The following is a 24405-nucleotide window of genomic DNA, read 5'->3' as shown; positions in this document are numbered from 1 at the left end:
CTATTCTTCTTTTCCTTAATAGCTAACTGATGAATTAAAGAAGTAATTCAAACTTTGTTTTCTAGTTCTTTTCCTTTTCTGCTGGCAGCTGGAAATTCTTTCACTGTGGTGCGTATCAAACCACAGCTCACTGAGGCTCCTCAAAAACAGGAGTGCAAGGGTCTCACGTTGTAATGTTCCTCAGGATTTACACCTTTGGGCTGAGAATATGCTGATTGAATATGAAGCCGTTTGAGAACTGTTGACCTGAGAAGCCTTAGGAAATTTTGATTTTTTTTGTTTTAAAAAAAAATTAATTCCTCCCACCCCTGACTCTTGCTTAGAAAGTCATTACTCTATTGCTGCTTTTTATGCTGTTTGGGCAACCTTTCAGAATAATTTGCTTTAGAAAATTGTACAGTGAAAGAGTCTTAACAAAATCAGATTGAAGGCTCAAATAACAAAGTGTGCGTTTGCAATGTTCCTACAGCTAATGAAATCTAATTTAACAAGTCAGTTTGATAGTTTGCCTCTCAATTCCAGAGTAAGGCTTCCTTCAGTGACTGTCAAATTTAAGATACCCCAAGCCTCACAGATGAAGCAAAGACCATGTTTATAGCCCATTTACACTGGGAGCCAGACTGTCAATGTGGAGCCCTGCCAGCCTGGGACAGATGAGAATCTGGCTCCCTACTGAGAGTATGAGATCTCTGTGTTTTTGGCATCTAGTCTGTGACCCTGACATCCAATCCAGTAACCACAACTGTAGCTGAACTGCTAGCAACCAGCAATTCTTTTTTCTTCTTATTTTTTGTTCCACAGTGGAAACGTGTCAAGAATAGATAGTGAGGTTCATGTGCTGTTACTAGTGTGTTCAGGGAGTCTGGGCAACCCCTCTCACGCCACTCTAGCAGAGGGTGAAATAGCAAATGCAATCACACCAAAACCCCCCTAGGATAGTAGCATGTGGTGCTTTGATGCTTTGGGAAGGGGCAAAGGCCGGTGAGGAAGCAAAGCTGGCCAAAGCAAGGACACTTATTTTTTGGGCGACCAGCACAACTGCAATGCCCTTGGCCTGAGCAGGTTATTAGATCTCAGCTGAGATCACCATCAGCTGTTTCAGTGTGGGACCACACACTAGCCCTTTCACAGGGAGAAGCCAGTCACATCACTTACTGGTTCAGTTAAATATTGCAGGAACTTAGATGGCAATTATCATTCTATCATCAATACATTGCTTCAGTGGTGATGGATGATTGGATGGATGGATTTACCTTCCATGAACTTTTTACTTGAGAAACAATTCTCTCTCCATTGTGGGCAAAGTGTAATTAAACAAGATTCTCAGAGGGATGAGTCAGCTAAATCTATTCCTTTCTCCAGCTTCCTGCTTTTTCTTCATCTTTCATGTCTAATATTAATTTGATTCTTTCAGAGACAGCCATTTTAACTGATTAAGTAGACCCTAAAGGTTGATGAAGTGTTGCCAACATTTTTAACAAGATGTTCCTTCAAAAAATCATCCATCAGCTTCCTTCTCAGAGGAATGGGGAAAAAGAAACTTGTCAATTCTACATCCTTCACTTTGTTCTCCAAAAAATCCTTCGTTTCTCCTTGCTGCACATCTGGTTTAGCGCTTCCTAGCTTGCACTGATTTTTTGGGTGTCTTCACATAAGAGTAGTTAATGTTCCCAGAAGTGATGCTGGAATAAACATATCCTGTCCCTTCTGTGGGAAGGTGGTTAGAGGACTTTTTCTAAAGAAGGCTTCATGAGCAGAGTTTGCACTGCATTACTGGGGCTGCCTTGAAAAGCAGTGGGTATTGAGCCATTCCCTGGCTGAGCAGGAGCGTCTTAATCCTAAGCATGGACACGAGCTGTTAAAAGGTGTGCTCCAAAGCTTTTCCCCTTAGTAAGTGATTTCTATTCACTGTTACAGTGCCATGCAAAGGATGGAAGTTTTTAGAATTAGTGAGAACTGCAAAAAACTTCATTAGTGGACTGGGAGGCAACCCTATGAAGCTTAGCAAAATAAAATGCAGAGAACTGCATCTAGGAGGGCATAAGTAAAAGCTGGGGAGAGCTGCCTCAGTAATAGGTCTGCAGGATAAGTCCTTTTGGTGGACAAACTGAATGTAAGACAGCAGTGAAGGGCAACCACAGAATCACAGATCATGGAATCATTTAGGTTTCAAAAGACCCTTAAGACCATTAAGTCCAACCATAAACATAATACTGCCAAGTTCACCACTAAACCACATCCATGATGATTAAGAAGAGCACAGACAGGCAAGTCAAGACAGGTTCTTCTTAATCAGCAATAGACAGGCTATATCTGGAGTCCTGGGCCTGGTTTTGAGTCCTTCTCCCATGGAAAAAAAGAGTTCCCATTTTAGAATGAGGGTTATCAAGATAGGAAGGAGGCTGAAGGGTGAAATGACAGACCAAGAGAGGTGGGAAGTGTGGCTTTATATATCCCAGAGAAGAAAATTGTTAAAGGGGAATCTTACAAATGGTTTATAAATAAGGTGGATCAGAGTCATCTTGAAAGTGACAGCAAGGGGATTTCCTGCTAGGTGTAAATAACCGAATTTCACAGTAAGGATGATCAAATATCAGGACAGGTTGTGCAGAGAGTATACAGACTTTTCATACTTGAAGATATGCAGAATTTGACAGACTAAAAACTTGAGCAACCTTATCTAACTTTGAAGTTAACCCCACTTTCAGCAAGGAGATAGGACTTGATGACTTTGAGGCCACTTGCAGTACCAATTATTCCATGATTCAAGTAAAATCCTGTGCTTTATGAACTCTCTTGATTTTTAGCAAGAATGACTGCTAGTCTGGTCTTTCTCATGAAAAGTGTTTTCCAGCCCATAACTACTCCTGATTTGAAACACTTCAGCTAACCTTTTTATCCCAAAGGAGTGTATGCCTCACTTGCAATGGAAGAGAAGGGATTTGTTTTTTACCAAGCCAAAATTATCTTAACCTTGTTTTCAGGAATGAAAGGATTATATATTGTTTTACCTGTGTTAAAATATTTTTACAGTGCTCTGTCAAAAATTCTATTATTCTCATGCTTTCTGACAAACCCTATTAACTTAGCAGGCTGTGTGGTTTTTTGGCAAGGCCACACTGAGTGAAGTACTGCATAAAACGTTTGTGTTCAATGAGGATTTGAACAAGTTGGTAAGACTAGGTCTGGATGGAAGGGAAGCCTCAGAGTAGAGATTGTGATGAGGATCAGAAAGGGAGGAAAAAGAAGGGAGCAGGAAAGAAACAGGTCAGAGGAAGGCACTGGAAGGAAAGAAACAAATCAGAGGAAGGGACTGGAGGGTAGTATCTTTGTTTTTTTTCCTGGCAAGACTCACTTAGTAGTATACTCAGAAGCCAGTCAGCCTCCTGTTTGCATTTTGCAGAAGGTCTGTGATAAATAGGGCAAGGCAATGCAGGTGATGCAGTAGCAGACTGGACTTGATTGATCATTCAGTTCTATCCATTACCCTGGAGTTTCCTAGTGATGTGATGTCACTTACTTGAATTTTACCTTTTCTGAGGTCTGAGCTGTAATTTGAGAATCAGGGTACAAAAAAAGTGAGATGCAGTTGAAAAGTATTGGGATTGTGCTAGAAGATACCAAGTGGTGTAAGCACTCTTCCCTGGGTGGCACAAGTCGGGCATCCCAAATTGATGGATGCTTTTGACATTAATGTGTGTGGCTCAGTCTCCTGTGCAAAAAATGTGGCTGGAAAGATGGTGATCATCAGTATTGATGGTTGTTCTTGCAGTGCTCGTTTGTCAGTGTTAAGCACCAAAGGAAAGCAAGCGAGGAAATTGATAATTCTGTCTTCATAACTCAATTCCTTAAATACTCCTCACCTTTTCCGCTGAATAAGGCAACAATTCCTTCCTGGTCAAAAAAAAAAAAAAAAAAAAAGAGGTTGGACATACTGCATCAGTACAAGGCAACTTAATTCTGGCATTTCTGAAGTACTGACCAGTGTAATGTTAATGTATTCTGGTGGGTAATTTTAACCATAAAATTGCCTTCCTATTTTTTGGGTCAGTTTTCTGTTGTAAGTGTTGGCTCTAATAACATATTCCTCTGAAGCTTCTCAGTCTGTTTGCGTCCTCAGTATTACTGATGTAAACGGAGAAGTCCAGCTTGTCCTGTCTAGCTCACTCAGAGAAGAGGTAAAATGGTCTTTCAGGGACTAAGTGGACCTTTCTGCTGCATGGGCTTCCACCATCTCTTTAACCTCACTGACAGTGAATATGTGTTTCTTCTGAATTTTGGCTCCTGCTTGTGATATTGTTGGAGCCTTTATTTTTAGAGCTGCTATCTTTTCTCCCGCTGCCATATCTGTCTGCTGAGTGTTGCACTCCTGCCAAGTTGCACTTGCTCTAGACACAACATAAACATAATTACATGTAAGAAATGTGAAGTTGCTTGGATTCACTGTGAAAAAGGGGGTTAGTTTCAAAATAATTTCACTTTAGCCCTGTTTCTAGTCTTAATCCTGGCTGTCTAAAGCAAGGGTTACTTGTTGATGTGTACAGGGTATAGTGTGCTTTAGCTCTTTTCACTGCCTGGAGATCTGAGATGCTACAGGAGAAGAACTAATAGTGTGATTTAGGTGTATTAATGGAAAAAAATGTCTCATTTTCACATTGATATCTGAAAGGGATAACTACAACTGTGAAATAAATGGGGCATAAAGGAAAAAAAAAAGGTGGACCAAATAGTTGATAGTACTAACGACAGAAAAGATACTATTCAGTGTCCCTGAGGTCTGTGTTCATCCCAAGTCCATTAGTTCTCCGATTATTAAGACTATCATGCAAACCATAAGGAAAATTTGGGCATGTTTTGAGAAAGTAAAATATTTGTGCTTTAAGACACATTGCTTTGATTCTAAGAAAAGAAAAAAAGGAAAAAATCCACAGCAAACCAGCAGCAAACAACTTTGTGTGATTCCCATTAGTTCAGAAAATGCCTGTTTTCAGTTAGCCCTGAAGAGTAAAACTTTGAGTCTGAACTTGAACAACATGTGTTACTTGAACATTGCTTTAATGACTTTTTTTTTTTATTTATTTAAACTAGTGGAAGAGTCAAGGAAACAGAACTGAACTGGTAATTTGGATGAGTTCTGGTATCTGATCCAGTGCTGGTGCAGAGGGATATAGCTGCACATCACAGCTACTGTGGTAACAGACCTATTGAAAGCAAATTTTTGTTAAGATCTGGTGTAGATGTTATGCAAACACATATACAGTTGATTTAAAAATTAAAAAAAAAACAAACAAACATAAAAATTCATTGAGAGACACAGAAACTGTTGAATATAATTAAAATGTTAATTTTATTCCTGCTTCTCTTCTGCGTGATGTAGAGCTGTCTGATATCTGGTGGGACTAAAAAGGATTTGACTCTGCCTCAACTAGATAGTGTTCTGCAGTTGGGAAATAAAAGTGGTGCCACAAGAAATGGTGAAAGGAAGGAATTGCATTAATTAATTGCAAAACAAGGCACAGGTGAGCCCTAGTCCAGAGGACTAGGCTCCTGGGGAGGAAGGGAGCTGCACAGTTCATGGGTGATGTTCTTCTCTAGAACTCATTAGAATAATGCAAGCTCTAGAGAAGAGGCCCGAAATTACTCTGATCCCGAATGATGAGCCCAGGAAAATGTTATGCTGCGCTTGACCTCATGTGGAGCAGTGTCTTGCAGTGATTTAAAACAACAACAACAACAACAAAAGACTTCTGTGGCCATTTATGTGAATCTGTGAATAACCTGCAGGCTCATTTCTGAAGCTTCTGGCATAGCAGCCCTGGAGCTGTGGTGGCTGCACCCCACTTTCCCTTTCTCTTCCCTTTCTCTTCCCTTAGAGGCTGGTGGCAGCTCTTGCCTTGGCTATGCTCAGCCTGACACTCTGCAGAAAGGGTGCTCTGTTTGCCTTCTCTCTGAGGCAGGGGACGGAAATTAAGCTTGGGAAAGAGGGATACTTCAGACCGTACATTTTGAAAGTTCTCCTCTGCAAGAAAGGATTGGCGTGGCAGGATTGGTGAAAACCTCACTCTTCTGTGTCTGCTCACTGCATGCCAAGATAAGATATAGTGAAGTGGAGCAGCCTATTTAAAAATATTCTTCACAGTTAGAGAAAAACACAGGTATGAAAGAGGGAAAGACAGGGTTATGTTCTGGCCTGGCTGTGCTCTTGTAGCACCCATTTAAATTCGCATTTATATTTCTTAATACACTCATCTCCTTTTTGCCTCAGAGCTATTTTAATTGAATTTGCTTGTTCTGCCTGCCATTTAACTGCGGGCTGCTCTGACTAAAACCAGTTTCAATGCAATAAAAACCCAAGATGTTTCACTAAATTTCCGGCGTTAAAAGCAGCTGACCTTCATATGCTGGGGGGAGGAAAGGGGAGGTCTAGTGGGTCTAGTGCTGAGAGATGCACAAAAAATCAACTGCGCACAAAACTTGGATGAGAAATTATTGTAATTGCACTAACTACTCGTATTGTGTGCAAGTGTGTGTGTGTAATTTTCAAATATTGTCTTCATTTGAATTAAATTATCAAATGGGCTGTAATATTAGGCTAGAATACTTTTGGGATGAGCATGTATTTTGTAATAATTGGTTCATTACTAGGCATAATGTAGCTGTTTCTCTTGAATGCACTTTTTTCCATTTAATTGTAAAAAAGAAAAAAGAGATATTTTTAAAAATTCTCCAGTTAATATAGCATTGCTACTCTTGGGTAAAACACAAATAAAGGGATCGAGTCGGAATTTAGTTTTCCACAGTACACATGTATACAGCTGTACAGCTATTAAAATAGTCTGTGTCTAATTTGTAAAGCAGAGCAGTCAGACAATGCACTGTTTCTCTTCGACACTATATTTCTGTTGGATTTGTTGGGCTTGACCACCAGGAATATCAGACCACACAGGGCAGGGACACCCTTGCGTCATTAAACTGATGAGTTTCCCCATCCTTTTCTATGGTCGAGGACTTCATCCACTGAACTGCTGAGATCAAGACCTCTCTGTGGGAAAGAGTATCCCCTTTGCTTATGCACAGCTACTGTGGCAGATAGCATAGATATAACTGACTGTATTTTTTTTTTCCAGCTCTGCTGTACTTCCTGGGACTCCTGATAGTCTGTTTAAGGCTCTTGTTGCGTGAGTGATAAGATTTTCAAACAGAGGTTTAGAAAGTCTCTGTTGTTTCTCAGTGCTTTGGTTGGAAAAGAATGTGTTGAGATAAGGCCTTTCAGTACCACCAATGGGTAACCTATGTGCAAACAGGCAGAGAGGCTGCTTATTTGTGTATTTTATAATGCTGCTTTAATTCTTAGTTTTATAAACAAGACAAGTGTTCAGGCAGAGAAGCGGTCTTGTGAAATCCGATATAATTATCAGCTGCTGCCAGAGAGCAGAATATGCATTAGAAAATCATATGGAGGAGGCAGGGCTGCTTCTGCCTGCTCCCTCCTTTCCTCTCGCCAGCATGCTCAAAATCAGTGCAGGTTTCAAATCGGATTTGAAACCTGCTTCGTTTAAGCAAGCTGCTTGCTCTGATTCTGGTTGTGAAAATCATAGAATCATTAAGATTGGGAAAGGCCATCGAGTCCAACTATTAACCTAAAACTGCCAGATCCACCACTAAAGCCATAAGTGCTATATCTACATGATTTTGGAACACTTCCATGGATGGTGATCCCATAACTTCTCTGGGCAGCCTGTTCCAATGCTTATCAACCTTTTCAGTGAAGAAAATTTTTCCTAATATCCCACTATTGCTTATAATAACTTGAGGATAGCACCTCCTAAAATCACTTACTAGAAAACATAATACATATTAAAGTAGGTGGATACATTTCCAGTGTAATAATGAACACTTGGACAAAATGCCTTGATTTTTTTTTTCTAATTCTTATGCACAGGATTAGTTTGATTTTCTTTTATGCTAGAAAGTGAACTTTATCATAGTACAATGAAGACTACAAAAAGTAAAGAAAATTGTAGTCTACAGAGGTGTAAGAACCCTGGATAAGAGCAGGTCCAAATACTGGCTGTCTTCTGGGGAGTCTGAGTTATACAATGCTATTATTAACAAAAAATTTTTTAAAACTTATTTTTGTTGTGATTTAAAATGTCACATGTCTCAGCATGATTCATCCCACCTCTTCTTTCTATGTTTATTTTCTCATTCCAGTAGCAGACTGTTAGAACACTCAGCTTTCCTTCCACAAGTTACTTTACTGCTCTTTGGAGCCATAAGGCTTAAGCAAAATGGAGATGTACAGATGTGGGTGGGAGGAAGAAGGGGGAATTGAAACTCTCGAAAAGACCTGGTATTTTTTATTTCCCTAAATATATGTATATGAAGAGAACCTGGTATAGAAACAAGTATAGGAACATCAGAAATTTGGGAGAGAGAATATACAATACCGTTGAAAATTATATAACTGCTACATTGAAATGCTTTCAGAACACTTTCTCTGATAAGAATTTCAGTTGGTTTTAGTCTGTAAGTATTTGCAGCTCATCTGTTCCACAGAACTTACACTTTTCAGGACAGATTCATTATTGGTCCTTCATAATGAACCAGTGTTCAGAATTGATAACAGAACCAGAATTGATAACATCCCAGTACTTAAAATACAGTCTTCCTGTGATGTGATCCTGGTATCCTGTGGAGTCATGCTCCAGCATGTATTTTCTCAGAACATTTGCTGTGTTCTTCATCTGTCCAGCCCCCTTGCTCTTGAGCGTGGCAGTTGCAGAGCTGAGTTCCCACTACGGGTCTCAGCTTGTTGGCCCAGAAGATGGAGGTGCTCCCTGGGCCTGTCCAGGCTCAGTGTTGGCTGCATGGTTACAAGCAGGTGTTGTTTCTCTCTCATGCTCCACTTCCAGTGTGTCATTTCTGTGCACGCAGTGTGCAGTTGTTCCACATATGTAAAGCTCTCGCATATTTGGGAACGCCTAAGTATAGCTATCGCTACTTTCTGTGGGCTAAGGAAAATGACCCAAAATATTCCTTAGATTTAACTTAGTAAATTTACACTTCGTAAAGAACTGCGGTAGATGCTTCAAAAGTGTCTTTATTTTTCATCACTTTATTCTTTTGTAAATAAGTAAAAATAACTGCAATTTTCCTTACACAATGCAAGTGTTTTATAGGTTTCAGGTACTAAAAGAGGTAACAAGAAGTGGTTAAAAGCAGTTGCTGTACTCCTAGTACAGAAGCTGAGGGTATTAAGGACTTAAAAGATAAGAAAGTAAGATGTAACATGCTACATAATCTTACCATAATAACTCAGTTTGCATGTATATAATGCGTGGTAACTGCTGTTTTATGGCAAGTTTTTCAGATGCTGTAATTGCCTGTTGAACGTTGCTCTGCTACATTCATTGACTGATGAATTCTATACAAACTTTAGACACACCACATAATGGGATGCCTGGGAAGTTGTAAAGTGAAAATTTTATTTGATTAGCCTAAATAAAATTGATAAATAACAGGGAACATAATTTTAGCTTTAGAGAGGCATTGAGGAAGGTAAGTGAATAAAATATCCATATTGATGATGCAGCATTTGTGAGAGACCTTATAATTCACATGCATTTCAAGATCACAGTCAGTTACAGAAAAACAAAATTGCACTTTGCTTTACTTTGTAAGTTAACCATTGGGGAGCTTACAAAACTCCTTATTTCAATCATCATAGTGGACATACATCAGAGTATTTGATTTCATGGGTGTTGTGGAGTATAGAAAATTTATTTCTCTCAAAGGCTAGACTTTTTGTCATATTATTCCAAGAAATTTTCATTAAAAGTTGAGGTTTAACATTATTATTGTTGTTGTTATTATCATCACCATTATTTACTGCTCCTTAAAAACAGAGGGAAGGAAAACAAACCCAAAACCTGGCAGTTAAGAATTTACTGATGGCATGAGAACACTTTTTGTTTGAAGCTCATTTCAGAGTATTAGGAAAAAAAGATTTTGCTCTCTGAAGGGTGTTGGTACTCTTGCAACCCAAGAAATGTGTCACCACAATTGTGGTGGAAACTCAAGGCTGAGTTCTCAAAGACTAAACCACTCTATCTCCTGCCTTTTCACTTGGGTGGAATGTGAGAACAATAGCTCACATTTCATTATTCATTGGTATAATCACTTTCAGGTTCCTTCAAAGGGTGGCAGAATCCCCCCGAAAAGAAAATAGAGCAGGACTTTGTAGCTTAATGCAAAGCAGAGGGTGGGTGGTGCAGGGAAAGACATAGAGGCTCTACACCACAAGACAGTAGTTCAGCATCTTTGACGCTGAGCATTCAAATCCACCCTGGGTAGCGATGTGAGAAATAAGAGGGCGTGGTGATGGTGTAGCCGTGGTGGTCTAAGAGAGCCTAGAGGCAAACCTTGTCTCTCCAAGGGACATGTTTTGCTTTGGCAGGAGCTCAGCTGTTAAATGCCCTGTGTGACCATAGCAGGCAGGTAGCCTGTTTGATTAATCGAGGCATGTGTTGTGATAGACAATCAGCATGTGCAGTGCTGCCTGTCAGCATGCATACAGCTACTGCATATGCTCTTTCCTGCCTTGCAGAAATATCTAAAGATACCTATTCAGAGCGCTAGGCTTGGTGGGGGTAAGGATGGAGTGTAGAGGACAAGGAGCAGTAATAAAACCCTGTGAATACAGCCCTTCTCATACTTAATTTTCCTCTTCACAGTTTTTCTCCCCAAAATGTGCAAGGAACGTAGGAGAGCAACTCACTGAAGTCATCTGAACCCTCTGAAGTCTGTTTTATGAGTTCATTTATCTGGCTTGCTTGTGTTTTTTTGTAACTTCTTTCTTCTGCCAAAACTAACTTTTAGGCTATAGATGAGCTGCGGTACAAATAGCAGTGAAATGGCCCATACCTCCAGAAATGGATTCAACAACAAAGTTGGAATTGGAGAGGTTTGGGATGTTTTGGGATGTATTCCAAACTAATTGAATTACAGAATTTTCTTGCAATTGCAAAGGAAACAGCTGTGTGCTGCATATTTTGTAAATGTAATGCTTTATATCAATGCCACTGTGTTTTTCCTTTGAGAAAATATTTGTAGCGTTCATTATTCTTCCAACTATAAGTCTTGTCAGGAGAAAACAATGTCTTAAACTGAAAATTCTCCTTTTCCAACCTTATTGCCCTTGCCTAGCAGCCTCAAGCGTCAGCAAAATTCCAAATACCACGATGTCTGGTTACTTTTGTTAAGAAAGGATAATTCATAGTGTGTGTTAATAGGTGCAATAGCTATTGCAAATTTTTTCTAAGCAGATAGGTCGAGATAGCAAAGTGCAAACTGATGCAATCAGTCACCATGGTCTCATCGGAGTTGAGCAGGCAAGGGAAACTGAGGACCAGACCTGTTTGTAAGCCCTGACACTGTTGGCATGATTTTATCTTGCAACAGAGATTCCAGTCCCACTTTTTCTCTTTGTTACTTTGTTTTGAGCGAGGAACTAGCATTAAAACTGTGGTAACTGTGGGTACTTGGGTGCTCTGATTGGTGTGTTAAAGTGAACCTTGGAAATAATTTGCCTGAAGCTTGAGCAAAATGAGTTGAAATGTGGGGAAGAGTGCAGCCTGGATTTGTTTGGTTCACAGAATTTTTGTAAATACGTTATTTTTGGGAAAGTGGCAGAGCACCTCTTCTTTTAAATGCAGGGTCCTTGTGAAAGCTTGTGCGTTCCTGTCAGCCTTTTTCCAAGTAACTTTTTTAAAGCAGGCAAGTTGGCCTGATGCTTAAGGCATCGATGGTGTTGCTTGGCAACTTTGGGCTGTGGGTCCGTTTCTCTGGGAGCAGCTGGACAGATGTTTGCACACAGGCTGACTGGGAGCAGTGCCTGGAGGCGACTGAGCAAACCCGGTCTTAAAATTATTGTTGCAGGGGATGTGTGATAAATTAAACATTTGCACTGTGAGAGGCTGTTCATGATACTCATTATTTGCTAAGTTTAAAAAGCTTTTCAAAAGGGTGAGAGGCTTGAGATGCTTTTCTTGGGTATTTTTCAGTGCCTAGGGGACAAATACATACCACTTGTCATTTGGGTGAGTGAAACTTGTTTAGTTTAACTGTGAGTTGAAGATGATGGTTTGTTTTGCTGTTGTTTGATCTCGCCCTTCATCCTCTCCCCCCCTCCCCCAGTTTGAATGTAACAGTATCATTTTCATGCTATTAAGAGGATTTAGCCTTTAGAGATACAAACCCAGATCTCCCAGGCTTGTTTCGCAGGTCTGTGTCCAGTTGGCAATTGGTTTCATTTCAGTTAGAAAGAAACCAGTAGAATGTGCTACTTTCTGTCCCACAATACAACTTGAGGGGTGCACACAGGGCACCTAACGTTAAGGTATGCCACTATATTTGCCAAGGGCAAAACACAGAAAACTTGGCTCTGATTTTTCTCTGTGAATACTTACAGTAAGAGCAAGTAGCAGGGGGAGTAAGCTGTTGAAGCAGAAGGAAAGGGATGGGTTTCTCCTCACTATCTTCAGTTTTACTGGCAGCGTCCCATCAATTGAATGTGCGACTGAAACTGTAATATGAATTACAGCATGTTTTAGTGCATTTTAAAAGCATCTGAGCAGCTATAAACATCAGGTGGAGGGGCTCCTGGTTGCGTGCAGAGGCTGTCTATTAGCTGGAGGTGGGCTGGCCCCTGGGAGCCCATCTCAGGTCAGGGTTGAAGGTTAGTGATATCATTTTGAGCAGTTGCTCACATAAATAAAGGCTGTTGGCCAACACCACCATCTGATGCCAGCACAGGTTGGCATAGGCCCCAAAAGAGGCAGCAGTGTGACGTTGCCATCATCCTCACTGCTCATGTCATATCACACCACCCACTTCTCAGTCTCATATTGATAAGATCTCACAGGGAACTGTGGTGAGGAATTGATCAGATTTATCATCTCTCCTCCCTTTTTTAGCTTTAACGTGAAAGGGTTTGCCTACTTCTTCCCACAGCTTTAATCAATACTTGTAGTGGCTTAGTGAAAGGGGCAGGACAGAGGTGGGAAGGAGCAACTGGAAAATAGGGGGAATGATGGAAACTTTTCTGCTGTCGGTACTGCAGATGTTTAACTGACTGGGAGAATGTGGCAGACTGGGCCAGGGACAGGCTGTGTGGAGCAAGGCGACATCTGGCTGGGTGGGCCCTGAGCCACCGGGCACAGCCCCAGGTCCTTGCTTTGTGAAGAGCAGCCACTTCTGCTGTAAAGTTTTGTGCAAGGAAAGAAGTAAGAGCAAGATGAGGCGGCATACTGGGAACAACTGCGGACTTTTCTAACTAGAAGCAGACAAATTGCATTGTTTATATCAGGGTTTTGCTTTTTTGTTGTTTCCTTCGGTAAGTGTATTTGGTAGATTAAAAACACCAGCCCTTTCCCTTTCTGTGAGTTTACTTGTTGTTGAACTTGGGATCTGGGTTTTCTACTCTTGTGTCACTTTGAGAGAATAAAAATAGAGGGGGATAGTGTGACAGGAAAGATAGACAAGAAACCTAAAGTTCTTGTTTAGACGTGCCAGATCAGAAAAGTTTTAATTCTAAGGAAGCCTTGAGCCTAAAGTAATCCTTATATCACTGAAGAAAGCAGTCTGTGACATCGTAGCATTTAAGACAATACAGATAAAGGATAAATGTGTTCATTTTTGAGCGGGACTTCTTACCTCTTCTCAATAACATTTTAGTATGATGATAAGCATAAATATTCATTGTACTTTAAATAAGAACCTATAGCGCTTCCCTTAATTGCTGTTAACCTTCATTAAGATGAGAGTTGAACTGTGTTGGGTGCTATGCAAACACTCATTAAAATGCCTTCCCTCCCAGCTAAGTCTTGCAGCTAATGAAGACAAATTACATAAAAGCAGCTGGGGGCTATGACTATTAACCTGGCCACCAACAGTTGTTTTATTATAGGTGTCATGAGGAAGAGGTATCTTAAAACGGGATTGTAGAAGGCAGTTATAATTCAGGGTGATGTTTCTATTTCTCATAGTACTTCATAAATGTGAGCATTGATTCTCCTTTGTCTCGGTGAGACTTGAGCTTATGCTCAGGGTAAACTCCTGTTTAAATCCTTCTCTGAATTAGAAGAAAAGGAGACATAGGAGAGCTAAAAACAGCTTTGCAACTAAAATGCAAGACTGTGTTTAATGGTATGAAAAAGGGAGAAGGAAGGCTTTCTCATTTAACATCCCAAAAGTAGAGCAAAACAATGCGCACTGTGGGTATGAAGACGAAAAGCCAGAATTTCATGGAATGAAATAGATGGACTCAACAGAAGGCAACACAGTAAAAGGGAAATGGTCTGTGCTGACCTCCATAGACATGGTTACCATCTGGGAAGCTTGCAGTCTTAGAGCTGCCAATAGAAAATGAGAGTTGTCTTTGCCTCCCTCATTGTTAGGTTGTACAGGAACCCTACTGAAATTCAAATAAATTTATGATAACTGCATATTGCATATCTTCTGTATTGTGAGTTTCCTGTAGTCAATGTATTTTAGATAAGAGTACAGTTAAACCGTAGCAATGATTATGCATAAACAAAATAAATTAAAAAATAAAATCTGAACTGAGATTAAAAGCTTCAGTTTATTACTCTGTTTGAAAACTAACTTTTGTATGTTTTGGACATAGCCTCAGGTACGTGTCAAAGCATCATGCATCAATAAAATGTGGCTACCTTTGGTTCATAATGGGGCTGGAGAACAGCAGGAGGTAATCACTTGGTAATCCAGTTAATGCTCTCAGTCAGAAAGTAGCTACAGATATGAAAGTGGCAAAAGGCAATGCTGAATTAATTGCAGTAAATCTTCTATAGGCAGGATTTCAGTTGCAGAAGCACTGGGGCCAAATTTGCTGATTGTTCCTTCAGTAGTCTTAAAATGGGGTGGATTTGGCACTGAATGGCAGAGTGAGACTTACTTCAGATGGAACACCAAATAAATCTCTTCACTGAGGTCAATAAACCAGGGCCAAGAATAAATCTGACCTGCAGTGTCACTGAGTTGGACTAAGGGATATCTCACCAGAAGGTTTACTACTTACATATTTGAAGGCAATGGTAATATTGGCCAATTAGTGGGCATTATGTTTGCAGTGAGGGAAGACAGAAATAGAAGATTTGGTCTGATTTCTAAATCTTACCTTCATCTGCTCACAGTGATTACTCTTAATTATGAGAATTTTGTTTCATTGCCATGCAGAAAGTTAAGCTGCATGAGTCATGGGCAGAACAGTTTGCTTTTAATAAATGGAAGTGGATACGGTAATAATAAAAAAAAATTTTAAGAAAAAATCAGCTCGACTCCAAACCCATCTGCCTGTCTAGACAGATATTGCCAAGCTCCTGTCTGCTAAGAAGTATCTTCTTAATAATGCTGTACTAATGCTACTACTTTTACAGTACTTGCCGTTTTTCAAAGTGCTGTACCCAGCTAATTCATCATTGGCTGGACTTGAGACAGACTTTCGCCGAGTTTGATAGCATTTTTGTGTCTTGCTTTTCTGTAATGTGCTGTTTTGAATGCCATGTCCAATCAATTAGGGAATCACAAGAATGTTTTAGGCATCAGTTCCCAGAGCTGGGCAATAATCCTTGTCCCTGTTCTTCCAGGGTTGCCTATTCATCTTTTCCTGGCAGAGACCATGTGTCTCCCCATTCCCCTCTCCCATAAAAAAAGTCCTTGTAGTGGCCAAATGCTCTGCACAGGCCTATTTTCCTTACGGCTCTCTGCCTCTGACTGGAATCCCATGGGGAAGGGAGGGTGTGTGTGTGTTGGCACCTTCTCCCTCTCCACCTCCAGTTTACCTGCTTCATGTCAGAGGCTGTCTTTGCCTTTATTCTTCCCTGGCTTTTTGTGCCTTTCTCCCTCTCTCCCTCCCTCCCTTCGTCCCTCCCTTTAAAGGGCTTTCCCGAGCAAATTGCAAGTGTTCGCTGAAAGGGAGAAACTGGAACAGCAGAAGTGATGGATAGATAGAGAAGAGAATGGAAGGCACAGCTTGCCACTTATTTTACCCATTTCCCCAGTTATTTGTCAGTCTCCTAAGTGACTCTGACTCTTGCTTGTACAGTTGGGTCCTGGTGTCTCAGTAGCTATGTGACTCCCTACCCAAAGGATGGGATGCTGGGGACAGCCTGGCTTCCAGACCAGCACAGAAGCAATTCGGACATGCATCAACCGGGATTGGTTGGGAGAAAGGACTACCTTGGGCTGCACCAAACTTGATGTGAATGGAAACTAAAACAGAACCCTTTGCTCCTGACATTCAGTTCTGAAGCAGCACCTCCAGAAAGATGAGAAAGCATCAAAAATAAAATTATTGTCCCACAGCAAGGCAGGAGATCAGTGTCGTCTAGTGCTACCTGGACTTATAATCTGGTCTTTCTTTTGTGTACATACTTGGAATAACTCCAGTGAAGTGTAGGGGGATTATTCATGTTTCTCACTTGTGAGAGAAGAGTATAGATTCAGGCTTGCTATAAATTACTGAAAATACCCTTTTCTAAAAAGAGAAATAATATTAAAAGCTGTTGACTCATGGAAACCTAAACTTCCACAGAGTTCCCATCTGACAGAAGTCAAGGCAAGTTGGGCAACTAATCCACTTTGGAATTAGAAAGTAACAGTTGAAATTGAAAAAAATAAAGTATTAAAAATACTGCGAATGTTGAGAACTCTGAAACTTGGGCCCATACTGCTAGCTCAGATGTACAGCTTTTATCTGCTGCAAAGATTTCCTGCTTGTAGGAGCAGCCTGTTAATACCACCTTATATTTTGAAGTTAAATCAATATGCTGAAAGCCTTCTAGATCCTCAGGTGAAAGATGACATTATATATGCAGTATAGCCACAAAAGAGATCACAGAAGATAGTATAACTATGGGGAAAATCTGCCTGCAATACTGCTCAAAGACAACAAGTGTGGCTGGGGAGCGCAAATGCTCCAGTGATGTATCTCTGCCTAAAAGTGGTGTAATAGGCAGTGCAAGAGCTGCCAAAGGTTAAGCTGGCAAATTCTTGCTGGTTTTTTTTCAGAAATATATCTAAAGTTTCCTAGCTTCTGTTGAGGTTCAGCGTCACTCAGACACAACTCAGTCCTTCTTTTATTTTTCTTTTGTTCTTTGTTGTTTGTTTGGTTTGTTTTTTATATTTCTTTTTTCCGAATCAAACCTTGTTAACTCTAACATGTGTCTCTGCTGTCAAGTCCATTCCCTTGTGATTCATGATGGCTTCCAGAGCTCCTGGTGGAGAAGAATATGCAAGTCTTGTTATTTCAACTGCATGACCAGCGGTATGCCCTCTCTTAGTTGATGGCACACATTTTTCTTTTGAAGTCTCTTTCCCTCTTATGCACATTATGGGTGTGCCAGATCTGCTAAGTGGCACTCCTGCATGGCAGGTGAAGAGTGGAGTATGTGTCTGGCTATGATTCTACATGAAATATAGAACAGCACAGTTTTGCAGAACTGAGAAATTGTATGCTGCTGTCTACTATAAAAACCTCCTACTCTTCTTAAATCCCCCAGAGATGCTGCTAATTAAAGGCAATACTCATGCCCCCTGTAATTACCTCCCCCAATTCATATCAGAGACCTGAGTATAATTTGGTTCTCACAAGTTTTGGGAGCTCTCAAAATGCCCTATATAAAGGGCCTATATAAAACCCATTTTATTCACTGTGCTGTACCACAACTGAAGGTGCAGCATGAGAACGTCGCTCTTCTGTAGGCAAACCATCACTGCCCTTCCTGTGGCCAATTCCTCTGGAAAAGAGCAAGTTCAGCTGCTTCTAGTCCCCTGGAGAAGCAAACAAGTAGTTCCTCAGGGTGCCGTGGTGTAGCAGAGTCTCAAACCCAACTGTGTAGTAGGTGGAGAGCTGAGTTATGAGCTCTAAGAGGAGCTACATACTTACCAAAATGAAATGTTGCAAGTAGGATTAATTCCCTCCCAAACTGCTTCTGTATGCACTAGAAATTTTTGATACTTTTTGACATGTGGCGGTGTTGTGGTCTGTACTGGAGAGAGAACTTGAAAGTCATATTCAGTTTTACAGTGCTCTTTTTAGATTGGGAGCTGCTATGTGGCAGGACCTACATTTTATGTTTTTCTGTTTGGCGATGTTGTTGAGGAAAATAGGGTTCAGATTTTAAGAGCATGGGGTTTGTCATTGGAAATTAAAATTGAAAAAGGTGGTACCCTCCCTCCCCATCACCCCCCCCCCCCGCCCAAGCGTAATTGAAAGCTAGACCTTGCCAGTACACAGCTTGCTGCTTTTAAGTTGACGGGGAGCCTCTCTATCGCGGGCGTTTGGCTGCAATTGCAGCAGCTAAACTCATCTCTCTAAATAGACGGATTCATTTAGCTGAGCCAAAAACCGGCCGGATTCCTCCGGACGCAGGTGGGGATCCCTGTGCCGGGCGGGAGGGGTGCGGGGGTGGGTTCCGTGCCGTGTGCCTGGGGAGCAGCCCTTGGCAGCCTGGGCAGGCCGGGAGGCCTGGCTCCACAGACCTGCCGGCATCCAGCTTTTGCCGTTCTCCGCGGCGTACGCTTTTTTTTGCCCTTTTTTTATTTTTTTTTTTTTCCTTTCCTTTTTCCCTCCCTCTCTCCGAAGAAGCCTCGGCAGCCCTGATTTGCTGGGGAGCGGCGGAGGCTCGCTCTGGGCAGAGCCGGGCTGCGCTGCCGCTGCTGACGCGTGGCCGCCGCCGCGCCGGCATCAGCCCCGCGCCCCGTCCCCGCCGCTCCGCTCCGCGCCGCCGACCGGGGAGCTCCGCGCCTCGCCGGCACCGCTGCCTGCGGCGCCCTCCCCGCAACGGGAAGCGGAGGGTATGCCCGGGGAGGGGGGCCGGGGGCAGATTGCATCCTCCCCCCCCCCTCCTTTTAAATATATACGTATTTATTTATATATATATGTGTATGCATATATACATTATATATATATATGTACACATCATTCTTAGGAGCCATTTTTAAGTTGGGGGGGCGGTGTGTGGGATCTGCCAGGGCGCCGGGGGTGGACAGAGAGCGGTGCCCCCCGCGGAGCGGGGAGGGTGGCGGGGGATACACAGACTGGGCTGCTCCCGCCGCAGCTCTGTCGGAGTATGGGGGAGAGAGGGGGAGGTTTCCAATTTTAATTCTTTTTAGGGCGATACGCATTTCTGTGGGAAACTTCTGTAGGCGGCAGAGCGCGGGGGGTCTGGCATGGTAGGGCGCACTTCGAGACCCGCTGGGGCCGTGCCTCCCCGAGTGCCCGCTGCCCCGCTCACCTGGGGGGCACAACACCTGGGCGGTGCAGGGGCCCGGCCGGGGCTCCGCCACTGGCGGTGGCGGGGGGGCTTCACCCCCCCCACCCCGGCCCGGGCCGTGGCTTCTGCAATGCGGTGGGTGTGGTTATGCACGGAGAGCACATCGCAGCCCCGGACCGCTGCAGTGGCAGCGCCGCGCCGGCCCCTTCCTGGCCGGCAGCGAGGGGCCCCGCCGGGCCGGGGCTGCCCCGCTCCGCCCCGCTCCGGGGACCGCGCGTCCCTGCCCGCCCGGCCCGGCACAGGCTCCAGGTGCGCGGGAGCGCGGCCCGGACGCTGCATCCCCGTACTCCTCCCCATCCCCGCGCCAGGCCCTGCGGAGTGCGGTGTAGAAGTGTCGGTGCTCGGTCAGGTCCCTGGGGTAAGGGGAATAGAAAAGCCGCGGGTGCGACCAGCGGGCGGGCTGAGCGGGTCCGTCTGTGCGTCTGCATCCCGGGTGCGGCCCCTCGCCCTTGGGCGGCCGGAGAGGGGCTGGGGTGGGTGGGTGGAATAGCATTTTGTCTTTTTCGGTTGTCCCATCTTTCATTCAAAGGTGAAACTTTATCGCATATACCGAGAAGCTTACAAACTCGCACTCCTATGATGATCGCAGTAGCAAAGCATCCTTATCTGGCCTTGCACTGTCTTGATTTAATTTCTTTTGGGGCTATGCTGGAGGAGGAAGGTGCTGGGTTAAGGCTGTTGTCACTCACCCCTGCTCTCCAGCATGTGCCCGTATTTGAGGCAGAGATGGAAAGTATTTCCTCCACTGAACATGCATGCTGCTTGTAAGTTGAAGGGAACCTACTTACGTTTGAGGTCTTCTCTGTCAAAATGATTGCAAGTCAGAGGCCCGCTTGCCAAAAATAATAAAAAAAAAAAAAGGCTCAAGGTTAGGTGTGCCCCATGTGCATCCATCCTTTTACAGCCTGGTGAGCTAAGTGGTACCTTTTTCATTTGAGTTATTATGTTGTCATTATTTCTCTCTGTCCATAGAAAGCTGAAAGATTTGTATTAAAGGAAGCAACTAAATCTCATAGAAAATAAGAATATAAGCAAAATACGTAAGGCTTTGACCAGTAAAGGTCAGGTGCAATCGAATGTATGCTTTTTCTCTAAGTCTATGGAGAAGAGTCCTTTGATAGAGTATTAAAAGGTCAAGATCATCGTACTGCATCGCTGATGTGGTTAAATTCACTGGTCTTGCTGCACCTCTGTGTGTGTACATGCATAATAGAGTATAGGCAAATACTGCTGTGCTGGTCTCCTTGGGTTGGAAAGTTTCGGCTCTAATGCGAGCATGAGACCTGCATGGCAATAAGGGGAGGAGAAGAGAGCCCGAGAGCACCGCATTAGAGTAGGAGCACTGGAAGTTTATTCCTGACGGTAGCGCATGAACAGGAGGGCTCCATGAGCCGCTGGCATGCTGCAGACCTGCTTGCTGCAGCAGAGAACGTGAAACATATCGGGAAGCATTAAAAATACACTAGTTTTATTTAATCAGACCAGTACAGCCCGTGCCGCTCCCCAGACTAATTGCCCGCAGCCGCATCCCTCCGTTAAGTGGCGCAGCTTACGGCCTTTTCTCCCCAAAGGCTGCCCCGTATGACCGAGGCGCTGGTCGGATGCGCATCAGGAGCTCAGGAGATGGGAATCCGCTGCTGCGGTGGGCAGGTTTAGCCTCGAGGAGGAGGAGGAGGAGGAGCGGGGGAGGGGGGGGGCGCAGGGTGTGGCACCCATCCCCAGCCTCCCCCTGCGCCTCTGCCTTGGCGGCTCCTCACTGGGTAGGGCTGTGTCTGACTGCTGGAGAGCTGCACCAAAACTGGAGAGGTCTGGTTTGAGTTGGGGTTTTGTTCTCTCTTCTGAGGAGGAGCAAGTGAAGGTGAAGCTACAACTTACGTAATTTTTCAGTTAAACTGGGTGAAATCTTTTCTTGTCTGTAGTGGAAACCTGCAGAATATTTAGTCTTTGATGAGAAAAAATTACTGTTCACAGATTTTTCTTTGAAGTCTGGGGAGGGGTTTTATGGGTAAGGGTATAGGTAAGGATACTGAGGTAGGAGATTTGTCCCACAGCAGTGTGGTCACGCCTATGGTTTTTAGATTTGTTGTTTGATGCATGGTTGTGAATTCCATGGGGGTTATGCATGGTTATTTTCTTAAAATATGTAAAATGTCACTTCTTTGTATTTCAGGCATGATCTTGAGTTAACAGAAAGTTCTTGAAATGTGTTAAATGTGTTATTCACGGTGGGTGACATTCAGACTTGTTTTGTGGAAATCTCATGTACCAGTAAATGACTGCTTGTTGTCTGAGGGAAAACGTCAAACCATTTATAAGCGGTTATAAAAGACTACTTGTCTCTCATGAGATGAAGCATCAGCTTTATTTCTCAAGCTACAACATTTTCAATGCAAACCACAAAAGTAACTATGTGACTTTTTTTACATCAAAATACATCCTTGGGTGGGAATCTCTGTGTGTTCAGTGCATGTTCAGTATATGTTGGGCTTTGACGATGAAGGGTCGGTCCATGCAGAGAGGGCTGTTGTGAGTCTGCAGGATTGTGATCTTTCATTGTGTATAGCATGGACCCATGATATCGCAGTTTAGCGTCTTATTTATCACATTTTTACAGGAAATATGTTATGACTGCAGTGTTTGAATGTTATAGGAATACATTATGAATGCAGTGTTTCAAAGTGTTTTCTTCTAACAGAATTTCTCTCTTAATCAAGTGAATATAATGCATGCATATAACTGAAAACTATGACTGCTGTCAACTAAGTTGAAAATTAGGCTGAAAATATGTTTATCCTGAAGAATCACAATGGATTGTTTTATTTGGTGCAAAAGTTAGGGTATATAAGAGTGTTACCCAGGACTAGACTTAAATAAACATCACTAAGCAGTTTTGAGTCAGTACCAGAGAGGAAGTCTTTAAAAGAGGCGAACCACTGAAAGAATGATAAATTAGCTAGTTTTTATAGCATGTTTCTCTTAAATTTTCGGTCTCCAGTTTTAGCCATTCATAGTGGCTGGGGAATGGTCAAAGCCTAAACGCATATATGGACACACAGCACTTCCTCTTGCATTAGCTGGCTGGAAACACCCAAAGAGAAATGCTTGTTTTCTTTAGAAAGATCTCTGAAAGATCTGTTTATTTCTTAAAATAAAGAGCCCAGGTAGTGCAGAAGAGGAGCATAAGCACTTATCTTGGCTTCAGTAATAGAAAACCTACAGGCCCTTTGCTCCCACCCATGCCTTTCTCAATCATCGTCACCATAAGCATCGGTGCAGAGGAAGCTCGGGAGGATTGCTGAGGACTAAGTATCCGTGGAGAAGCAGAAATGGGTCAGTATTTGGGACAAGTGAGTTAATCTGAGACAATGTGCTGTATAAGTGGCAAAATTGGTATCTCCTGCACTCTTCCTGAGTAATTGATATAATGCAATTTGAATAATTGTCAGCTTTTTGTCTCTGGAGGAGAATGTTATCTTTACTTTTTACTTGGTCTTTGTATCAGCAGAGCTGACTGTTCTTGAATAAAGTGGATAAAAGCAAAAAGGAAAGTATAATAATCTATTCGCATCCTGTGGGATACAGGATAGAAAAGGGTAATACATAAATAAAAAGTACATAGAACTAAAAAATAAAAAAAGGGATGGGGGAAACTTTTTACATAGGCCTTTTAAATTTTTACCTTTTCCTTTATAGATCTTGGAAATACTTTGTGTGCCACAGACAGAGAATTCTTTCCAGTGGCTTCACTACCTATCAAAACTGATCTGTTGGCAAGCTGAGAAACAAAAGAAGTACTGAAATCTGCATCAGGATCACCCACCAGATGTTTTATCCCACTGAGAAAAGTCTTTCAGTTGAGAGGGTTAAAGAAGAATGTGGAAAATGAGGAGTCAGAGCATGTGTCGGAGTAAAGGGCTAGAATAAATGGAAAGCATATGTGAATATAAATAAATATTTTTAGGAAGGGGGAGGGAATGTGAAGAGAAAAAAGCAGGATATAATTTTGGATACCTGCTCACATGCACATATTTGTATGAAACAGTTGTTTATTGGCAAGTGTGACAGGGGAAAGTAGTCATAGCATGGCTCTAATGAGTGAAAGTTGAGAGAAGAAAGCTCCTGTGTAGAATGGTTGATGTTTCTCTGTTAAAATTGAGACTACCAAGGAGTAGCATGCATCCATTGCTTGGCTTTTCTTCAGCCTTTTTCCTAAAGCAGGGGTTGGGATTTGTTCCCAGATGGGCTGCAGGTGGCAAGTGGGGGGATAATTTGAGGTGACAGTAGCTGTTGAGGATTAGTGGGCTGTTGATGGGAAGGAGATAGGGAAAACACCAGTCCCTCGGCCAGTGCCACACCAGAGCAAGCACACTTACATCTGTAGTTTTGCTCTCCTCTTTAGTTGTGTCCTGCTCCTCCCATCAGGCTCTTGCCTGTCACTCCCACCACACGTCCACTTTTCCTGGCTGCGTGCGCCTTTCTTTGGGCTCCTTGGTGGGGTCCCTGCTGGAACAGGAGCCTCTGGCACTGTCCATTCTTCCATTACTCAGGAAGGTGGCCAAGCATCTGCTTCCTTCTCCTCCTCCCCATTTAGGATTATTCCTTCATGTTCCTCTTCCTCAGAGCTTCATCCCTTGCAGTCTCAGCCTCAGCATTCTACCTCCCTGGAGGAGATGAGTAAATCCTGGGAGGCAGCCACATGCTGGGGAGCACCATCAGCCCTTTCACTGGTGGCAGGAGGTGACACTGCTCATGGCAGCCAGGGAACATGACACTACTGGTACCAATGGAGCAGGAGGACTCCCTGGTGGAGGTTACCTTGTTTACTCCTTATGAATCTAAGGGCAATTATGTGTAACACCTCCTGTTTCCTAGGACATACTGGCTGCAAATAAAATCTTGTTTAATAAACCAGCAAACGTAAACAGGCTGTGAAGAACAGAAGAAGGAAGAAAAAAAAAGCACCCAGTTCTTCCAGACCTAGGAAACATATGTTTATGCTAACTGAGAGACCTGTTCTTGCACCCTGACTCACGTTGGGGAGTGTCTT

At 42.8% G+C, this 24405-nt stretch overlaps 1 protein-coding gene across 22 annotated transcripts in view; it reads left to right on the top strand.

Annotated features, from left to right (window-relative positions):
• The window catches only part of EPB41L3 (erythrocyte membrane protein band 4.1 like 3), a 141412-nt gene that overhangs the window by 26387 nt on the left and 90620 nt on the right, over positions 1–24405 (top strand). For 11 of the 22 annotated variants that reach the window (XM_050305389.1, XM_050338769.1, XM_050337148.1 and 8 more), the window contains exon 1: positions 18734–18879. The exons of 1 other annotated variant lie outside the window; for it this stretch is intronic. The gene's annotated coding sequence lies outside the window, so the exon portion shown is untranslated. Of the gene's footprint in view, positions 1–18315; positions 18455–18732; positions 18880–19695; positions 19717–21100; positions 21217–24405 lie in introns of those variants that run through there. 10 more of the 22 variants (XM_050329861.1, XM_050330658.1, XM_050334623.1 and 7 more) reach the window with 5 other exon arrangements.

Source organism: Myiozetetes cayanensis, unplaced genomic scaffold, assembly GCF_022539395.1.
Source record: "Myiozetetes cayanensis isolate MyiCay16 unplaced genomic scaffold, myiCay2020 scf1, whole genome shotgun sequence".
Lineage (NCBI taxonomy): Eukaryota > Metazoa > Chordata > Aves > Passeriformes > Tyrannidae > Myiozetetes > Myiozetetes cayanensis.
The sequence above is the reverse complement of the archived record's forward strand: the minus strand, read 5'-3'. Positions and strand labels throughout refer to the sequence as shown.